Consider the following 20238-nt stretch of genomic DNA (forward strand, 5'->3'; position numbering starts at 1 on the left):
TTAGAATACTGTGCCCAGTTCTGTTCCTGCGCACACACACACCCCCAGTACAAAAGAGACCCAGACACACTGAAGAGACAGTCCAACAGAGGGCCACCAAGATGGTCAAAGGACTGGAGCACCTCTTCTCTGAGGAGAGGCTGAGAGAGTTGGGACTGTTCAGCCTGGAGAAGAGGAGGCTCAGGGGCAACCTTACCAATGTCTATAAATACTTGAAGGGTGGGTGCAAAGAATACAGAGCTAGGCTCTTTTTCAGTGGTGCTCAGTGCCAGCACAAGTGGCAATGGGCACAAACAAGTGGCTCCATCTGAATATCAGGAAGCTCTCCTTTACTGTGCAGGAGATGGAGCACTGGCTCTGGCTGCTGAGAGAAGTTGCAGAGTCTCCCTCATTGGAGATCTTCAAAAGCCATCTGGACATAGTCCTGGACAACCAGTTGTAGGTGGCCCTGCTTGAGCAAGGGGGTTGGACCAGAGGACTTCCAGAGGTCCCTTCCATCTTAGATCATTCTGTAATCTTTGATTATTCTGTAAGTTCACATCTTTATTTAAAAATATGATTCTGTTTAAGCCTTTTTAAGGGAAAACTGAAGTGGTTCTGCTGTTAAGGGTTGCTTTTTGGCCATATCTGGAAAAAAAAAAAAAAAAAAAAAAAAAGGATTGCTTTTCTTTGTCAGCCTAAATACTACGTTGCAATATGGGATGAGATGTGATCCACTTGACTCTACTATAGATTATGGGATAGTGCAGGGCCAAAACAACTGCTCCTTCCTAGTGCACAAGAGGAAGGCTACTACTGATGGAGCATAACTTCCTGGGAACAATGCAAGCTGGGGGTACCATTCAGTCAGATAAAAGCACCAGTTAGTGCTTTTGAATCAGATTTGCTGAAGTAGAAACAGCAATATCAGCTAAAAGAGGCCACAAGGGGCAGAGAGTAGAGAACACAGGGAGATGAACACCAAAGCTCCATTCATTCTTCCAAAAGTTTGAAACCTAATTCCAGCCTAAATTTAGTCCTAGCCAATCAAAAATCATTGACACAGTTACTGTGTTTAGGTTTTTGAATTTCTTCTCTGTATCTAGTTCTGCAGCTTCTCTTACGTCCGATGAACTTAGAGAATCATTGGATCATCTGAGAGCCTTTGTTTTGCTAGGTTGAACATGCTGCTGTTTCAGGTCCTCTCCTGTGAGGCAGGCTCTGATCTGGGAGACTGTTCTCTGTACCTGCTTCATTTTGAATATGCCTTTGTTGCAGATGGGTGGTCAGAATTGTATTGTGTTCATAACGGAGCTTTGCCAAAGCCTTTCACAATGGCATTAATACTTCCCTTTCTTTAGTAAGACATGCTAGATTCATAGCTGTCATCTTCTTTGTGGCAGCATCTTGTTAATGACTTGTCGTCAAACCTTTCCCTCTTCTCCTATCCTCATAAAAGTTGTAGCTGTAAACTGTAAGAAAGATTTCATTGCAAGGTTATGCTTGAATATTGCTGTAAAAATTTCCAATGAGAAGTTCCTTCTGTTTGTATTTTTCATGTAAACTCTGACCTCAGTAGCCGAAAGATTTTAATAGGTGCGATATTTATGGGTAAACAGTCAAACAAGTAAAGTTGGTGTTTTGTTGTTGTTGTTGTTGTTTGGTTGGTTGGTTGGTTTTGTTTCCTTCCTGTTTTTCATCCTGTGAGTATCACAAAAGATGCAGGCAGTAAGAAGAGCAGAGTCAAACTATGATAGATGGTCCCACTACCTCCATTTTGGAAGCTGAAAAGGAGTCACCAGATGAGTAGCAGCACCATGTTATTTAGATGACCCACATCTTCCTTACAACCATTTAACTCAGTGGCTGGGATGACACCAGTAAACTACAGAATGCTCTGATGGAAAGTCCTTACATAGTGACAACAACTATGGATGAGATTGCAAGTGGTGCCTGCTCAACCCTGTGTGCCCTCCCTCTCCCAGCTACCTGTAGGAGCTAACTGGGTCAGCAGAGTTATTTCTGAACAGGCTCAGTGCCTATTCGTAAGGAATACACAAAAACTCACAGGCATGTGTAGTGGGTTTACGTGGCAAAGTTTTGGTAGCAGGGGGCCATAGGGGTGGTTTCTGTGAGAAAGATCTAGAAGCTGCCCCATGTTTGGGAAGGGCCCCATTGTTTTCCAGAGCTGAGCCAATAAACAATGTTGTTTTGCGCCTCTGTGAGAGCATATTTAAGACAGGGAAAAAACGCTGCGCCACACAGCAGCTGGGAGAGTGAAGGGAGTGAGGAACAGCCTTGCAGGCATTAAGGTCAGTGTAGAAGGAGGGGAAGAGGTACTCCAGGCGCTGGAGCAGAAGTCCCCTGCGGCCTGTGGTGAGGACCATGGTGAAGCAGGATGTCCCCCTGCAGCCCATGGAGTACCATGGTGGAGCAGGGTTCCACACTGCAGCCCGTGGAGGAGACCACGCAGGAGCAGGTGACCTGGCAGGAGCTGCTGCCCTTGGGGGAGCCAGGTTGGAGCAGTTTTCTCCTGAGGGATGGACCCCGTGGTACGGACCCATATCTGGAGCAGCTCTGGAAGAGCTGCTGCCTGTGGGAAGCCCATGCCAGATCAGTTCATCAAGGACTGTATCCCGTGGGTGGGACCCCACAGCACAGGGGACGAGAGTGACCGAGAAGGAGCAGCAGAGAAGAAGCGCTGTAGACTGACCATAACCCCCATTCCCCCGTTCCCCTGCGCCGCTTGAGAGGAGGAGGTGGAAGAGGGTGGATGGGGGGGAAGGTGCTTTTGTTTTTTTTTTTTCCTTTGTTTCTCACTTCTCTCGCTTGTTAGTAATAGGCAATAAATCTTACTATCTCCTTATGCTGAGTCTGTTTTGCCCGTTACAATAATTACTGAGTGATTTTCTCATCCTTGTCTCAACCTTTGAGCCCTTTTCACATATTTTCTCCCCATTCCTCTTTGAGGAGGGGGAGTGAGAGAGCGGCTGTGGTGGAGCTCAGCTGTCCACTCAAGCGGAACCACGACAGCATGACAGTACAGAAAAGCCAAACTGCAGTGGGGGTTTCCCCATTCTCTCACTAGCATAAACCTTGATGTTCCCTGCTATCCCAAAACACCATTTCCTCCCTAATGGGCCCCAAACCCCACCTCTCAAATTTGTGATTCCAGGATGCCTATACAACTACAGAGTTGTGGGCCATATGACAATTAGTCTTATGTCTAAGAAAAATGTTTAAATTAGGTTGTGTCATTGCCTGTCCAGGGGGGTGGAACTAGGTGATCTTTACAGATCCCTTCCAACACAATCTGTTCTGTTCCTAGGCTTTTATGGAACTGGTCTGTGTTGTTCTGCACATCACAGACTTGATAATTGCCATAACCCTGAGTTTGGGACATTTGGGTAATTACTACCAACACTAGCTGATATTTCCATCAGAATGCTGCCAGGAATACCTGGTTCCTGCTTGATGTAAGGCCTGAGATGGTTTACCTGTATTTGTAGAGGATAAATGTCCATATTGCTAGCAAGGAATATAGAGACAGTTTTCCACTAACAGGAAAGGTGAGTCCCTGAAGAGACAGGCTGGATTTTTTCTTAGTCTCTAAAGACACTTTCCTCTCTCCCTTAACCACAGAATGACAGGCATTTCCCAGACTACTTCTGTGTATCCCTCTCCAATGAAAGTACAGGAAACCAAAAGGAAACAGCTACTAGGTCAGCCCTGAGGATGGCACAGGACTGGCAGCACCTACTCCCCTCTACATTTGCCTAACTCTTCACTGGTTAAGCCCACACAATCCTCTGCACATAAATTCCAGTGTTCAAGACTTAAAATCTAGATGCAATAAGCCCTAATTAAGATCCTAGGAACAGATTAGGTGGAACCATTAGTATTCACAAGAAATCCATTAGAAATTCATTAGGAATAGAGTTTATCTCCTCAAAGCCTATTGGTATATTAATGCAGTTCTTACTACTACTATAGCCACCAGTAATAATAAACATCACAGCTTATACAGTATCTAAAGGACACCTACGGCTAATATAAAATATCACATATATTTTGGATAATTTTTCAATCGGTAATTAACCTACTGCCTGTCTGCCTCCTTTGGGCATTTGTTGTTGATGCTGGTTATCTTGCCACTGTAGCCAAAGTTGTTCTTCGAGGCATGATTCTTTGTCTTCCTCTCACGATTCATGTGGTTTGGTTTCCATTTGTTTTTTCCTGTGGGTGGAAAATTCAGCCATCAGCAACAACTTACACTTTTTTATTTAAGACACACAGCTCTGTTTTGTGGTAAGACCACTGTGTGTGTGCAAAAGTAGCTTTACTGTTATGCGCATGCTCCCATGATCCTAGAATATTTATTCAAGTCCCTCAGTAGTTTCTTTGCCACCTCAGGGTCCCTGCTTACCCTGTTTAAAGCTCCCAGAGGACTGTTTCTATGGCTGAGGAGCAGTAAGAGTATAAAGGTCTGTCCAGTTACAGTATAGTTATCTCGCTACCCTACCCAAGGCAGGCAGATGATCACAATGCTACTATATCCCCATTTGCCATCCTCTATATTACAGGAATCTTTCCAAAGGCTGTGAAGCCAGGTGTGAGATGTGTTTATGTCACTGGCCTGCAGTACAGTAGTCTTGCTGGAGCTGGCAGCCTGGCCTGGATTATGAGTGTATTCTGAGAGGCAGGCAATTCAGAAACTCAGGAGCCACTTCTCTGTGTGCTGGCCACAATTCCTGCTTCCCCTGCCAATATGCTTATGGTTTGGCATTTGTAGACACACCACAGCTGTCCAGTTGATAAACTGACACACTCTGGGTGGCCCTCATCTCCTGAGATTTTACAACTGCTGTTTGCTCCACCAGACATGAATTGAAGTCTTCCAAACTCTCCCACAGAGACTTTCCTGGTACTCTGGTGTCAAGTTCAGAACAAGAATCTGGAGCAGACATTTCATTCCTAATAGCACTTGTTTTCCTACACTGCTGCTCTCCTTCAGCTAACCGGTGCCTGTGATGACCCCACACTTTTATTCACTGATTTGGCTTGTTCAGAAGTAGTGAGGAGTATACAGTGTTCCTCCCACCCAGGAGCCCTCTACCCCTAAAGGAAAAAGGACTGTGTATGTTCTACAGTCAAATCCAGGATTACAGATCAAATGTGTTCCTGCACGTGCATATTTGTAAAATTATTGTATCAGTTTCTTGTGTTTCCTGAATGCTTGTCCAGGTGAAAGAAATAGATACCATCTACCTGTGTACAGTAAAACACCATTGAAAAACTCAATGTGCCTAGCAGAGATCTGGAGAAATACAACTCCTGGGTTGTCTGCATTTAAGGTAAATTCTTCAGTAGTTTATCGTTATCTGTCTTGATCTCTCACGCAGTACTTGCTTTATTCACACATTATTCCTGGAATATATAACTGTTTCATCTAGTAGAAAAGGAGAATTTTTGTTTTAACAGCTTCTATACAAGTTGATGTTTCAAGCACAAGGAGCTGAAATAGTTTCATACTTAAGAGGCCACCATCAGAATCTTGTCAGCATTGTTCTTTTCTATCTCTCACATAATGAGATTCAGGTAACAGTGAAAATAGATTTATGGATAAATCTAATTGCGTGCCAAGTTGACACCACAGTAGAGCAACTGTTGGATTGCCGACAGAAGGAGAGGTATTCATTTCCGTTTGCTTCTGCAGTAGATTCATTGAAATGTGTTAGCTCAGCTGTGTGCATATATGCTGATGTAATCAAGCCAGGTGCATGCACAGGATTTTCTAATAGGAGGTGGAGATGAGTCTGGATCATGTATAGAGGAGATGGAGAGCTGTGCAGGATGTTTAAAGGTCACGAGGATGCTTAATATTTTGTACCAGACACATGAGGAGGGAAAATAGCATACGAGGGCACAGAGTCATCAATGCATTGAATGGCAAGAGGGGTATGGGTTAGACATTTAAAGGCATGGAGTTCCAGATCATGTTTGGTGCAAGGGATAGGAGAGGGAACACTCAGCCCCCTTGTGAGTTTAGGTAGGAAAGGCTAGAGGGACTCGTTCTACTTAAAGATAGGGAACAGAGTAAGGATTAGCTAGGGAACATTTTACTGTGCTACTTGGACCTGACCAGACTTTTTAGTAGGCAAATGTGTTTACTGGGTCATGTTGCTTCCAGCAGAACAGACCCAGAAAGAGCTCTTGTAAAATGTATAATTTTTAATTTATTTTTTTGTCATACAAATACTGTATTCAGTCTGCTGTTTTTCAAGGGAATGTGGTTTCCCTTTGCCTTCAAAGCAAAGAGAGACAGACAGAACAAGGGTGTACAAGAGGACATGCAGATAAACAAGGCTGAGCTTGTAGAGAAATCTTTCCAGCTTGATTCTTGCCACCGGAGACTTGTATACAGTTAAACTTCCTCGATATCCTCTTAGATTGTATAAATGAAAAAGGCATTACATAAAGTGCCAGCATTTTTCTCTTTTTCACTTTAAGAACCACCCTTGTGTGACAGTTGTAAAGAATTTAGTAGGGTTGGCTCTAATAAGTTTCTGCAGATAGTACTCTGAAAATACAGACAAGGAGGAAATGATGATCTTTTGTCTGTTTTTGTTTTTAAACAATTATAGAATTCTACAAAAGGGATAAAACTCTTTTTAAAAGCTTTAAGGGGTACTGTGGAAAATCTTTCAGTTTTCATTACATTCTATTAAGCTTTCAGTATAGAGGAGATGCTGTCAGATATTTTCAGTGGAAGCGGGTATGTGTTTTTAGGTCTTGCCAAAATCTAGTTGGATTATGTGCTTAATCCCCAACCTTCCTATGATCTGATAACTACAGACTGCTTCACTTTTGCATTCTTAATAACAGACCACTACTTTGACAGAGACTGTGACTCCATCCCTCAAAGAAATATAATTTTGCCGTGTGGCCATGGGAAGCCTGTTTGTCTGAGTACATGCCCATTGACAGAAGAGTTGAATGAGTCATGTGCCTTCAGGCTGGTCATAAAATACACCACTTTTCCTCTGCCATCACAAATGTCCTTCGACCACCTCAAGCAATAATTCCATACATTCACTTTTACTTCTAGATCACAACTTCAGTCTCTTGATATTGTCAGGTCCTGAACGGCTTCAGTTAGGGATCCCAATGGAAGTGGTATGTGGGAAAGAAGAAATATAATTTTTCTGAGTTTAGTAAGTTTTGTGACCCATGAATATTTGCAAGAAATACAAATCTAGTCAATTAACTTCCATCTGAGATGGAGGTCAAAGATCATGTTCTCCCAAAGAAGCAAATTTTGACATACCGTGTAATGGACATGTATTTATTTATTTATTTATTTATTTATTTATTATTTATTTTAATCTAGAGGCCACCACTCTAGTACTCATCACTGATCTCCATGGAAGATGTGCATGGCCTCCTACAGTGGACCTCTGTCAGCAAGTCACATATGCAAGCCCTGTCTCTTACCTGCTCTACATCAGCTCTCTCTTGTTCTCCCATGGGATTACTCAAAATCAACTGAATTATGCAACAAAAACTGACCAACGTTTTTATTGGAAAATACAATTATTATGAAGGCCTTTGCATAATAATTCCAGGACTAGCTTTTCCCTCCATCTTCCAAGAAATTCAATAGCTAAAGATTATTACACTTCTACACTCCGTAGACACTGACTTTTCCAGATCAGTGACCATTCCCTTGAAAGTTTTCGTCTGCCACTGAATGTTTACAGTGACTTTGGAAACAGTTTATTCTATTGCTTTTTACCTATACCAATCTGGTATTACCAATGTTGCTCTCAAGATCAAATTTATAGCAGCATTTATCTTCATGAGTATCACCGATAACCTCTTAAGTAAATGTCTTCATAAATGACAATCTTTGTCACAGTCACTTGGAGGAGAGCAGTACCATAGACACATGCATACACACTCTGCAGCTGAGAAAAAAAAAAAAAAAAAAAAAAAAAAAAAAGAAAACAGAAAAGAAAAAGAGAAGCTCTTCTCAGCACTCTTCTTCATGTATTTTTTTGTAGCCAAAAACTAGAGTGGGAAAGGAAAAGATAACATCTGAGTTGGGATGACCAAAGTACATAGAGAGAACAATTTAGTCTCTTAAAACAATAAAAGAAGTTAGATTCCAGTAGTAATTCAAGTGAAGGCAGGGGGTTGAGCCACATCCAAATATCTATGCAGTCCCAGTGACCCAAGCTATCACATGTGATATACCTCACTTCTTTATTTTCTTGTTTATTCTGAATGACTACAAGGGCACTTGATGTGATAAAACACGGACAATGTCCTGAGTTCAGCTGGAGAGAGTCAGGATATTATCTTTCTGGAGCTTCTCCCTGTAGTAATGATGATACCCGTTTTGGGGTTAATTTTCTGTTGAATAAGCACGTCAGGTTTTAAGGCACTGGTCCAGACTGTAAACAAGTCAGTCTCTTTGGAGCCTGCTTTGGCAGCTCTGCTGAGGTTACTATTTGTATTAAAATATTTGCTAACCTATTCTTCATAAAGCCAGGTATGTTTCTGTGAAATGGAGAGGCAATGTTGACATTTGTCCTCCTGCCAGCAGCAGCAATCAGGTTACCTTGTTATCTCAGCTAACCCTCCCCCATGCTGATGTACTAAATAAGGGACTGTCGAAGCTCTGTCCCAAGGCATTTCAGCTCCATGGTCACAGCTCTGAGTATCTGTGCAAAAGGCAGGAGCAGCTTGGTCCCATCCCTCCAGTGGGACCTTAGTGCAGAGAAAAATCGGTGACAGAAAGCTCTCGAATGTAAGTTTTACATAAGGTAGAGGTTTTCATCTGTGGCTGACAAGCTATTTAAAGCACTAAGGAGGCCTCAAGATGGAGATAAGTGGTGCACATGGATACATGGACACTAGAATAATTTGGATGCATTTAAAATTTGGGATAGACAAGGAATTTGTCTCATCCCCAAGCTTTTTGGATCTGTGGCTACATTTTGGTTCTCTGCTTGTACAGAGATTTCTATAGCAAGACTGTAACCCAACTATAATAAATCATTGTAATAGCTCTGTTCATATTACAAAGTTGGGGAGTAGAAAGCAAACAATCTAAACAATGTAGGACCACCACAATTACTTCAATTGTTTTTATAGGTTACCCATAAAACTGTGGGCACTTTTCAGGCATAGAAAAAACATAGACTTGATTTAGATCTTATAGCCCAAGGCTCCAGCCCCTCGCACTTTCAAAATTCCCATTGATTGCAGTAATAGATCTAGGATAAAATGCAGGAAATCCAGAATTATTTATGCTCTTGGATTAAATGAGGTGTTTATAAGAAGAAAAAGGATTAGCTTCTGGGGGACAGAAGGTTGCTGTCTCTTCTGTATAGATGTGTAGTCTGAAGACATGGGAGGTTCTCCCATTTGCCATTGGGTAATTAGTGATATCTTTATTCTGCTTAGCTTTCCTGTTCTCCATGTCATTTCATTTGAAATACAGTCTGAGTTATGATGAAGAAATATTAAAAATAAGCAAGGTTTATTCTTAATAATAATTAAAAAGTAAATAAATCAGACACGGACCCTATTGTCTGATTTTTAAATTATGGGAGAATTACACCCACAAGGCAGGTTACTTTTATGTTGAAATAGTTAAGATTTTCAGAGCACCTGGGGCTGGCCTCATCATGCTTCCACCAAAGTGAAAGGTTAAAGCTTCTACTCACTTCAGTAGGAACAAAAGCAGATAAATGATGAGTATGTTTGGGAGCAATCCCTGTCAAGCAATTACGATTCAGCATTCTGCTGGCCAGATTCTCAAGTGATTTATCAACTAATGAAAGCTGATATGAATTCATTTTACTCAGTGTAGCTGGATCAATTTATATCTGACCTTCTCTTCCGGGAATTCCTAATTACAATATTGATGTAACAATGATGGGCTTAGTATACAGGCAAAACTAGCTCTGTGGGAAGAGGTGATATGTTTGTTGCTCCATCTTCTATTGCTGGCCAAATAGACAATCTTCAGAGTATTTAAAAAACCCTTTTTCCATTTCAGACCTGAAGTTTGACCCATATTTCTGAAGGTATGCTTGTTTTTATCTAATGGTATTAGTTCGACTGATGGAAGATATCATCCTCCTCCAGAAACCTAGATATGGAAATTTCTGCAAGACATGACTGTCTGTTGCAGAACTTTGTCAAGTATCTGTCTAACACAGGATAGCCTCCTTTTTTTCTTTTTTCTTTTCTTTTCTTTTCTTTTCTTCTCTTTTCTTTTCTTTTCTTTTCTTTTCTTTTCTTTTCTTTTCTTTTCTTTTCTTTTCTTTTCTTTTCTTTTCTTTTCTTTTCTTTTCTTTTCTCTTTTCTTTTCTTTTCTTTTCTTTTCTTTTCTTTTCTTTTCTTTTCTTTTCTTTTCTTTTCTTTTCTTTTCTTTTTTCTTTTCTTTTCTTTTCTTTTCTTTTCTTTTCTTTTCTTTTCTTTTCTTTTCTTTTCTTTTCTTTTCTTTTCTCTTCTCTTCTCTTCTCTTTTCTTTTCTTTTCTTTTCTTTTCTTTTCTTTTCTTTTCTTTTCTTTTCTTTTCTTTTCTTTTCTTTTCTTTTCTTTTCTTTTCTTTTCTTTTCTTTTCTTTTCTTTTCTTTTCTTTTCTTTTTTCTTTTTCACTCACTATACACTGCTGTTAATTTCTGCCCCTCTTCTCATCTTCACCCAACTTCTGCTCATCCCCATCCATTATGGTTCCCTTCCTCTAATCATCATGCTGAACTCTTATTTAACTTTTTCCCTTATTTGGTGGTATGGATGGGCTTGCTCTACAAAAGACAAAGTACTCCACAATATTATTGTGTTTTGACATTTTTTGATTCTCATGTAATTATAGGCTGAGTTACTTTGATATGGACCTGATCCAACATCTTAGTATTTTATTGGTTTGTATACTGTCAGTGTTAAAAGTGGCTTTTTTCTTTTAAAGTGACAAACTTCCCTTGTTTTTCCCATCTTGTTTTCATTAGCTTTTCTTGACAGTAGGTCAGGTTAGGTGCTTTGCCATCTCTGCTGCTTCTGTCATCTCCTAATGTCGAAACTGACTTTTACAGGCAGTTGTTCTTATCTTTCAGCTTTCAGAGCAATGTTTGTATGTGGGGTAGATTTTTTTTTTTTTCTCTCACTGTCTTTTTTCTGTCTCTGCTTCTTGTCTTTTTGGTTTGTCTTTGGCTTTTGTCTTTCTGTTTTTTTGGCTCAGCCGTTCAGTAGCAGAGGCAAAGTTATTGTTAGTTCTGGCTGAGAGAAAATACAAGATGGAGAGATGTTTCTTTCCTCCACAGTTTAGTTTACTGCAAGATCTTCCTGATTTTGAATCCTACCCTGACTTTTTCAGCTGAAATTAATCCACCTGAAATTGCACAGGCAAACTTCCATGTCGGACTACATTTTTTTTTTTTCTTTCATGAAAACTTGCCTGATACTAGGCAAAACATTTGGGAGATACAGAGACATTTTTAAAAGTGGGGTGATCTCACTTTTTGGATAATTTCCTAATGTTTAGTTTAAATAAATGTCATGACTCAAAACTGTCTTGACCAAGAAACTCCAAATTTGGTTTACTTTGTTGTCCCTGGCAAGAATAGGTATTTTGGACTCTTTTGGGAAGGTGGGGGTGTGGGGCAGTTATAATTTAAATATTAGTTACAACAATGTCTACATACATTAGAAACACAGCATTTTTCTTAATACCACATTCTAACTTGTGTGTTGTCTATAAACCACATACCAAAAGCCTTTGTGCTCTTTAAGCAGTATGCAGTATACACTCTTTAGGAAGCATATAGAGAAAGGCTACCAGATGCCTGAACAGTTGCTTTTCTATCAATCATGCGGGATTTAAGAAATACTCAGTTTGAAGCTTCTTCTGATCTCCACAGGAGTTTCTACAGAGTCTGTCAACTCCGTGGTCATCTTCAGGATTCTTCTGGCTGTGAAGACTGATCCGTGACTCTCTGGGTATATCCCCGTTCCTAGCCTACCATTTGCATGTGAGTATGCAGTATGCATTAACCATGGCTATTTAAGAAGCACTTTGACATTTCTCTTAAACCCCACAGTGCTGAAATATGAAATTTCCCTCGTCTAGAAGCAATGCCAATGAAAGACCAATTGTTAAAAAGACAGGTGGGGAGGTAGATGTGCTCATAGAAAAAAGGGTAGTCTTGAAAGAATGTCATATTTTGAACTCCTCAGTTAATGGCAAATTAGCATACACTAGGTACAAAATAAGGGTAAACAGGCCTTAAACATTTTTATAAAGGCAATTATTTTGTTATGCCTGAATCTCAGTATACTCAAAGGCAAATGAGCCTGCCGTGTAAGCTCTGCACAGCCTCTACATATTCTGATCCATAATTCCTGGAGTCCCAAGTCTGACTGGGTGTTCTGGGGTGTTCTGCTCTTAACCAGAACTGATGTGGGTCAGGCAAGTATTTCATTAACTGGTATTACTATGGCATACACTGGAAGAGCTGAAGGGCAAGCTTTGATTCCACTGACTTCAAGGCAGCAGACTTGGTCTCAAGTTGCAAACAAGTGCCAGAAGGGAGAAAGAGTCTGGTCACGGCAGCAGGAAAGGCAACAGAAGCTGCAAAACCCACCCAAGACAGGCAAATTCTCTCTTTACTAAGCTCCTTGCTGTCACAGAGAGACAGCTACTGGTGCTCAAGTGAGGTTAGGTAAGGTAAGTCTGCATTACAAAACCATTCTGTCCACCATGTAGAGAAATGCTGAAGCATTTAAAAATTTCTCTAATAGCAGTACCTTTATTCACAATGAGGCTGGAAGGCCATACCACTTAGTAAAGCCAGACTCCAGACCAGTAAACCAGTAAAACCATAATCCACACTGATTCAGAGTTTAAATAGTCACAGCAATGAGATCAAACTATCAAAATAAAATCCACTTCCCAAAAAAGGAGACTAACAAACCTCCAAGACATCACATTGAAAGCTTTTATTTTGAACATCACAATTGCCATAGAGAAAGTAGTGAAAATGATTCAGCACTTGGGATGGGGCAATTCTGGATGTATGTTTTGGGCACCACAATATAAAAATAACATGAAACTGTTAGAGAGTGTCCCAAAGGAGGGCAACAAAGGTGGTGAAGAATCTAGAGGGCAAGAAGTATGAGGTGCAGCTGAAGTCCCTTGGTTTGTTCAGCCCCGAGCACAGCAGGCTGAGGAGAGGCCTCACGGTGGCCTGCAGCTCCCTCACGAGGGGAGCGGAGGGGCAGGCGCTGAGCTCTGCTCTCTGGGGACAGCGACAGGACCCAAGGGAACGGCATGGAGCTGGGACAGGGGAGGGTCAGTCTGGGGGTTAGGGAAAGGTTCTGCACCCAGAGGGTGGTCGGGCACTGGGACAGGCTCCCCAAGGCAGTGGTCAAGGCACCGAGTTACTGGAGTTCATGAAGTATTTAGGCAAAGCATTAGACATTCTCAGACTTAGGGTTTAATTTTTAGATTGTCCTTCATGGAGCCAGGAGTTGGACTTGATAATCCTTATGGGTCCCTTCCAACTCAGGATATTCTGTTACTCTATGGATATGAAATGCTGTTTCTGAAATCCCTTGCAGAGCAGTGAATTGCTGAGGAAGATAAGGCTTCTTCTGAAATGAATGTACTTCTATATTTCAGGCCCAATATCAGTGTTCCACTCTGAAGGAATGAGAAACATTTAATTAACTAATGAAGTGGGTAATGGGTAGAGACTCATTAGTCAGCAGTAGAGACTTTCTGCACTCCAGTGATTAGTTTTGGGATAATTTTTTCCAGGTGAAAGCTAATCAAAGCTAATAAATCTAAGTTCATCTTCTGAGAAATATTTTACCTTTGGGAAGGAGATTTTTTTAATGTGTTAGGATTTTCTAAAACACAGACTATATCACTCTTCTTCAAAAAACAGTGTTTGCTGTTTCTTTCAAACACCATCGGAAAGCAACATCTCTTTGGGGAGAAAAGATCATTGTCTAGAGAAAAGAATACTTTGGTAAGACAAGAGGTCTCTAGCCAAATATGACAATAGTCAACATGCTTCCTTGTGTACTTCACAGTTAAGAAATCTCATTGAAAGTTCGAAAGATTGGATTAAATTCCTCTTGGATTTCCTGTGATAATCTCAGTTGGATCATCTGCTCTTACGTGTTAGAGATCAACAATGTCTGACTCTGTTAAGGAAAATTGACATTTATTAGACACAACTTTCCTTTACAGACCTTCCTCATCTGGCTGGGAAAACACATGCTATTAAAAGGGCTGCCTTACAGCTAAGAAGAATTTTGTATAGAGAACCAAAAAATAATATCAGACAGGAAAGAGCAAACTGCATTAGCCTTTTACCTCAAGGAAAACAAAAAACAACAACAACATTAAAAAGTGATTTTTTTTTTTTTTTTTTGAGTTGGCTTCTCTGTTCATACATCAGGGTCCATTTAGCCTATACTGCAATTTCAGTTCTTATTAGCAAAGGTTAAATTCATCGTGCCTTGCATTACTGCAGGATGTGGTTTGAAACATTCTTATGTTATCCAAATTCTTTACCAAAACTGTCAGAAGTGTTTGTATAGAATTGTCTTTTTCAGCAGGTTTGTGCCAGTCTGAAGGTCCACATGGAGGTTCATGACAAATAATTTGGTGAACTTAAGGGCCAGACTCCTTGGATATAGGCTTTTACTTCAGGAGTTGTCTTGTCTTTTGGTATTGAGGGATAGAACATCAGTCAAATGGACTAGTACTTCTTTTGGACACAAAAGTTATTCTTTGCATTTGTTGTTTGTATTTTTATTGAGTTTCCCCATCAGCTGTTTTTAAGATCATCTATAGTTTGAGAAGGGAGCTTATATGTTTCCTGTGTTAGAAGCTAAGTAGACAAGTACTAAATCGTCAGCTAATAGAGGTCATCCTACCTTTACTGATATTCAGTTCACTCATCTAAGGATCTGTTCTGGTCTATGTGAAGTCAGTGGAAATTCTGCTGTTGACTTTAGAGGACCAGATTTCACTCTCTATTTTAAATATTTAAACAACTATATTTAGAAATTGTGACCTTGGTGAGAGCTTTGAAAACACCTGATAAAGGAAATGAGTTTGTGATGTGTTGTTCCATGTAGTGAAAATGCATACATTGTCCTTTTGTTTGGTTTAGTCTGTTTTTATAAAGTATTTGGGGATCTTGAAGATAAATACATAAATTTGAGTAGTTTAGTCGGCTACCTAAGCAAGTGTAGTGATCTCTTTTGGGCTAGAGCTTTTTGTTTTCTGTATCTCTAATCCAGAAGCTCTCTTGTGAAGATTTACCTTTATGACAGAGGCAAAGCTTGCTAATTCTGTCTGTTAGCAGATGTGGATTTTGCTTGGGCTAGGTTAAGTGACTGATAGTGATCTGTCATGACTCAAACACAAGTATGGAAGAAAGTTTGTGCTGGCTCCCCTGAAAGAATGCCTTTGCTGATTTTTATAGGTTTCATCCAAAACCCAATAAGAGAACTCTTCAGTGCCATTAGAGAAAGACAAGCATTTCCAAGAAAAAGGAAAAAATGAATATCTGCATTTTCAGCAGTGACCAGTGTTGGTTATTCCTCAGTTTTGAAGTTCACAAACAGAGAATTCAAAGGAAACTTTGGAAGGAAGTCCAAATGAAAAGGGGCCCCAATTTCAGGTTGATGGTATTTTCTGCTATTTAAACTCCTCTTTTGATGTATCTCCAGTCAGGCATCTGAATCACTAGTCATTTTAGAACTCTCCGGCTCATTCTTTTCTTTATTCCTCATCTTTTTTCCTCTTCTCTTTTGTATTAAGGTCAAATCCTGCTTCTCCTGATGCCAATAATAAAACTCCCATTGATTTCAACATGAGCAGGAAATATGCAGTTTGCTATTTACCACAACCACCACAATGAATCTCTGGGAAGAATTCATTTACATTCATTCCAACGATACCATGAAAAATGGGCTCTTGCTATTTTATCACATCCAAACTGTTGCTCTAACTCTAACATCCTAGCTGTTGCTAACAAGTCAGTGATGATTTGTAAACCAACAATTTATGGTAACCACATTCCATCCCCATTATGATGTGTGGTTTGGAAATGGAAAAGTAATCAAGACCTCCTGTTAAGAGACTTTATTTCAGTTGAATGTTTCTGTAAATAAAAGCATTTTGAAAGGATCATTGCTATATATTTCTAACTCCAAATTGTTCATTTGATCTAGGCCCCATCTACACTCCAAATTCCTGCCAGGCTCTGTCTGTCAGGAGTGTGAGATCCCCAACAGTGGCATGAGCATGCTGGCAAAATTGTTTCCATCAGTATAAGTATTTTCACTCAATTGGATAGTTTCACTAGACTGGAACAGCAGTTCCATTTCTTGGAGACAGCTATGTCCATTCCTTGGAATACTTTATAATATTTTATCAGCAGACTATAAGGGTACACTGACATAAATAAATGCCTCCTACTACTGTTACAGTAATAGATGAAAAATTACAGTCAGACCCATGGTATGTAGTAATGCCCTTGGGAACTGAGAGCCTGCGTAGTTTTGTGCAACACTTTGTCTTGGTCATAAGGATTGTGGGCAATCACTGTGACACTAAGTAGGACTTTCCAGCACTTTGATGGGAGACCACCTAGAATTACTGGTAAATAGGCTCAAATAAGGGAATTTTGTTCAAGTACAAGGTTCTGGTACCAAATACATTGAAAACATTCTTTTGATCTCTTTGACACTAACATACACTATCTTTCAACCCTGCGTAAGAAGCCTGCAACCTGGATTTGAGGTGAGAGTCAATATTTGTGGTAACCTGCTAAAGGAGTTATCAAATTAAGGAGTCTACAGACTGCCCTAGTTAATCAGCAGTAACTATGATGCAATATGAAGATAGAGACCATGGTAATTAGGAGTTAAAGCTCTCATCCTACCTCTTCTTTGGCAAAAAATCTCTACTCAGCTTACACATTCCCCTGGGGGAAATCTGTCACTTCAGAGGGTTTATATGAATGCTCTGATTTTTTGTTGAATAAAAACCTGTCTACTAAAAATTATTCACGAAATTACTTGTATTTTGTGACCTAAGAAGAGTTTTTGAACAGGTATGAATCGTCACGAGGTATCTTTTTCGCTTGTCCATATTGTAATAATGGTATAAAGAATTAGGAAATACTTTGTTATTAAATAACTTTCTACATAGTAATTATCATAACATCAGTATGAAATACATATTTTAAAGATTTTAAAGGACGTTTTACCCTGTGTTGTATGACAGACTAAATAATAAGACACAAATCCTGGCAAGAGAGCTCACTCACCATGGGGAACTACAGCCACAGATCCATGATACAAAGTGTTCATGGGCTAAACTCCAGTTTAATGTGTTCTTTCCCACTCCTGACCCTCTGCTGCAAGCACAATGCCTTCTCGTTTGTGGCAGCACAACAGTTCATGAGTCTGTGTTGTGAACCAGACCTCTGAAATTTGGCTGAAAAAAGCAGTATGTGTGAGAGAAAGAAGAATAATATTGAAGTAGTTTTTTGATCTTTCACAGTTGTGCTGCAAGATGTGGTGGGCAACAATGAGCAGTGGAAAATGCAGAGAAGTTGTAGATGAGACTGAAGCCAACAGTGTCATTGCCAAAGCAAAACTATAACATAATGTAGCTTTAGAAAAGAGCCTAAATATTTCCTTAAACAGATTACCAAGAGATGGTCCTACAAGCTGCTAGATATGAATTCTGCTGGGTCTTGAAAAGACAAGTTCTGCAATACATTGCTCCGCAGCCAGAGAGCCACTCAAGTGTGATGTTAGGGCCAACTGCAGCCCAACTGGTTTCTTCCCCCTTGAGTGTGATTTGATAATATCTGAACTCATCAGTTCTGGAAAGAAGGCAAAATCTCAAAGCTGAGTTGCATGATTTTATCCCTACAACTCATTCTTTCCACTTAGCCCTATTAGGCATGGAGTAGATTTTTGTAAAACTTCTTTATTTGTATAAATATTTGCTATCTCCATGTATATGCCTTTGACCTAATATATCATGCTGTTCTTCAGTTAGAAAGTTAACAAAATGAAGAACATTTTCAACATTTGTCCAGTAGTAGGAGACTGTCAGATAACTGGTCGAAAATTTAGTCATCCACCATCTTTATATTAATGTTAATGCTACGCTACCACCTTGTGGACAAAAGGTAAATAGCACAGAGCTGCTCTACGCTCGGGTACACCGTCCCTATGAAATATGGCACGCGTTGGGAAGGTGGCTGTAAGGCAGCCTAGGTGGCAAGGGCAGTACAGACTGAGCTAGTTTAGGATCTGAGAAATCAATAGAAGCCAAACTGATTGTGAAAATCTGCTGGAGCTCTGAAGTGTGGTAGCAGGTGAATGGTACCCCTCAATGGGATATGACAGTCTGATTCTCCCCTAAGGTATCGAGAGAAACACGTAGGTATGAAATCATGTTCCTGAGATACTAGTGTACCAATATCTTTATATAGCAACTCCTCTGACTGCTCTCAAATGCAACCCTCAGAGCTGCCTGCAGCTTCCTTGACTGTCTTCTATATGCTAGCTCAGATGACAAGTCATTTGGCAGTGTATCACCTTACAGTCTCAGATCCTCCATAGTTTTCTCTCCACGTGCAGGGATTGCAACAGCTCTCTTGAATTTCAGTGCTGTGCTTCAGTGAAGAGCAGGAATCATAATACCAATTCAAAATCCATTTACTGAGCATGTTATTAATAATATTATTAATGTAATTAATAATTAATTATTATTGGTAGCCTCTTCATCCCATCAGGATATACCTATGGTACTTAACAGATTCCAAGAGAAGTATGTTCAAAACTGTCACATTCACTTTTCCCTAAAACTGAAGAAATCTCCTTGTATGTCTGAACCTGCACAACCAGGAGATGTGCCATCTGATGTCCTTCCTCATACATAAACTACAGATAGATCTGAAAAACAAACATCACTCAGACACTTCAAATACATGCCAGAGATGATTGGCATGGGTCTTAATGTGGCTGAAGGCAAAGCCTCTTGGAGAGCGGAGGGGGTCTGCGTCACTTGATAGTCAATATGATAGAGATTCAGATTTACACTAATGCCAAGTTCTCTCTGCAGTCTAATGTGGTACATGAATGCAGACTGAGGCTTTTTACATTTGGCATACATGTCCAAAAAGAAAAAAAAAAATATTTGACACTACAGAGCAAGCCTTCCTCAATTGTTTTGCATGAAAAGTTAGTTGTCCATTGGATTAAGCACATGAACATGTGTCTTGAACATGGCAAGAAATTGCTTTAACAGACAGCATAATTCTTTGTGATTTCCTTCTTTCTCATTTTCCCCATCCTCTAAACCTTCATAAGACAGTTTGAGTGTTTTTTTAAGGCTCACCTTTTTCAAGATCAAGAATTGCACATCTTGACATGTAGGAATGATCGCATGAGGTACCCTGCATGGATGAAACAAGGAGTTTCAGACAAAACTAAAACATAAAAAAGGAACATGTGAAAGGTGGAATTAGTATCAGGAAACCACATCTGGAGTGTTGCGTCCAGTTCTGGGATCCCCAGTAAGAGGACAAGGACATACTGAAGCAAGTCTGCGGAAGTGATTCAGGGAGTATCTTATATACAGGAAAACATTGAGGGAGCTGAGACTGTTCAGCCTGGGAAAAAGAAGGTTCAGTGGCATCTTATCAGTGTGTGCAAATATCTGATGTGGAGAGTAAAGAAGACATAGACAGGCTTTTTTGTTGGTGTCCTGTCAAAGCACAAGAGGCAAATGGGCACAGACTGAAGTACAGGAAACTCCATTTAAACATAAAAGGCTTTTTTACTGTGAGAGTGTTTGAATACTAGAACAAGCTGCCCAGAAAGGTTGTGTAGTCTCTGCTCTTGGAGATAGTCAAAACCTGGCTGGACACATTACTGAGCATCCTGTTCTAGTTGACCCTGCTCTCACTAGGGGGTTGGACTGTGCAAACTCAGAGGTGCCTTCCAAACTCAGTGTGAGTCTGTTCAGCAATATCTTCTTATAACAGACACTATTCTCACATGAGCAATGCTGCTGTGTTCATCTTCTTGTTCCCTTTTTGGCAGAGATGGAAAAAAAAAAAAAAAAACTTTTTCATTCTGCTTTCAGAATAACATCCAGCCCACAGGTACTGTGGCACACGAATGAGTCCTTATGCTCTCT

General features: G+C 40.1%; 1 long non-coding RNA gene across 2 annotated transcripts in view; it reads left to right on the forward strand.

Annotated features, from left to right (window-relative positions):
- The first annotated feature begins 8482 nt into the window (after positions 1 to 8482).
- The window catches only part of LOC137846258 (uncharacterized), a 98819-nt gene continuing 87063 nt past the window's right edge, over positions 8483 to 20238 (forward strand). Inside the window, exons 1-3 of one of the 2 annotated variants that reach the window (XR_011090433.1) lie at positions 8483 to 8791; positions 10049 to 10076; positions 11912 to 12022. This is a non-coding gene — a long non-coding RNA (uncharacterized lncRNA). The remainder of the gene's footprint in view (positions 8792 to 10048; positions 10077 to 11911; positions 12023 to 20238) is intronic. The other variant, XR_011090434.1, reaches the window with a different exon arrangement.

The sequence above is a fragment of the Anas acuta genome, chromosome 1 (genome assembly GCF_963932015.1).
Source record: "Anas acuta chromosome 1, bAnaAcu1.1, whole genome shotgun sequence".
Taxonomy (NCBI): Eukaryota; Metazoa; Chordata; class Aves; order Anseriformes; family Anatidae; genus Anas; species Anas acuta.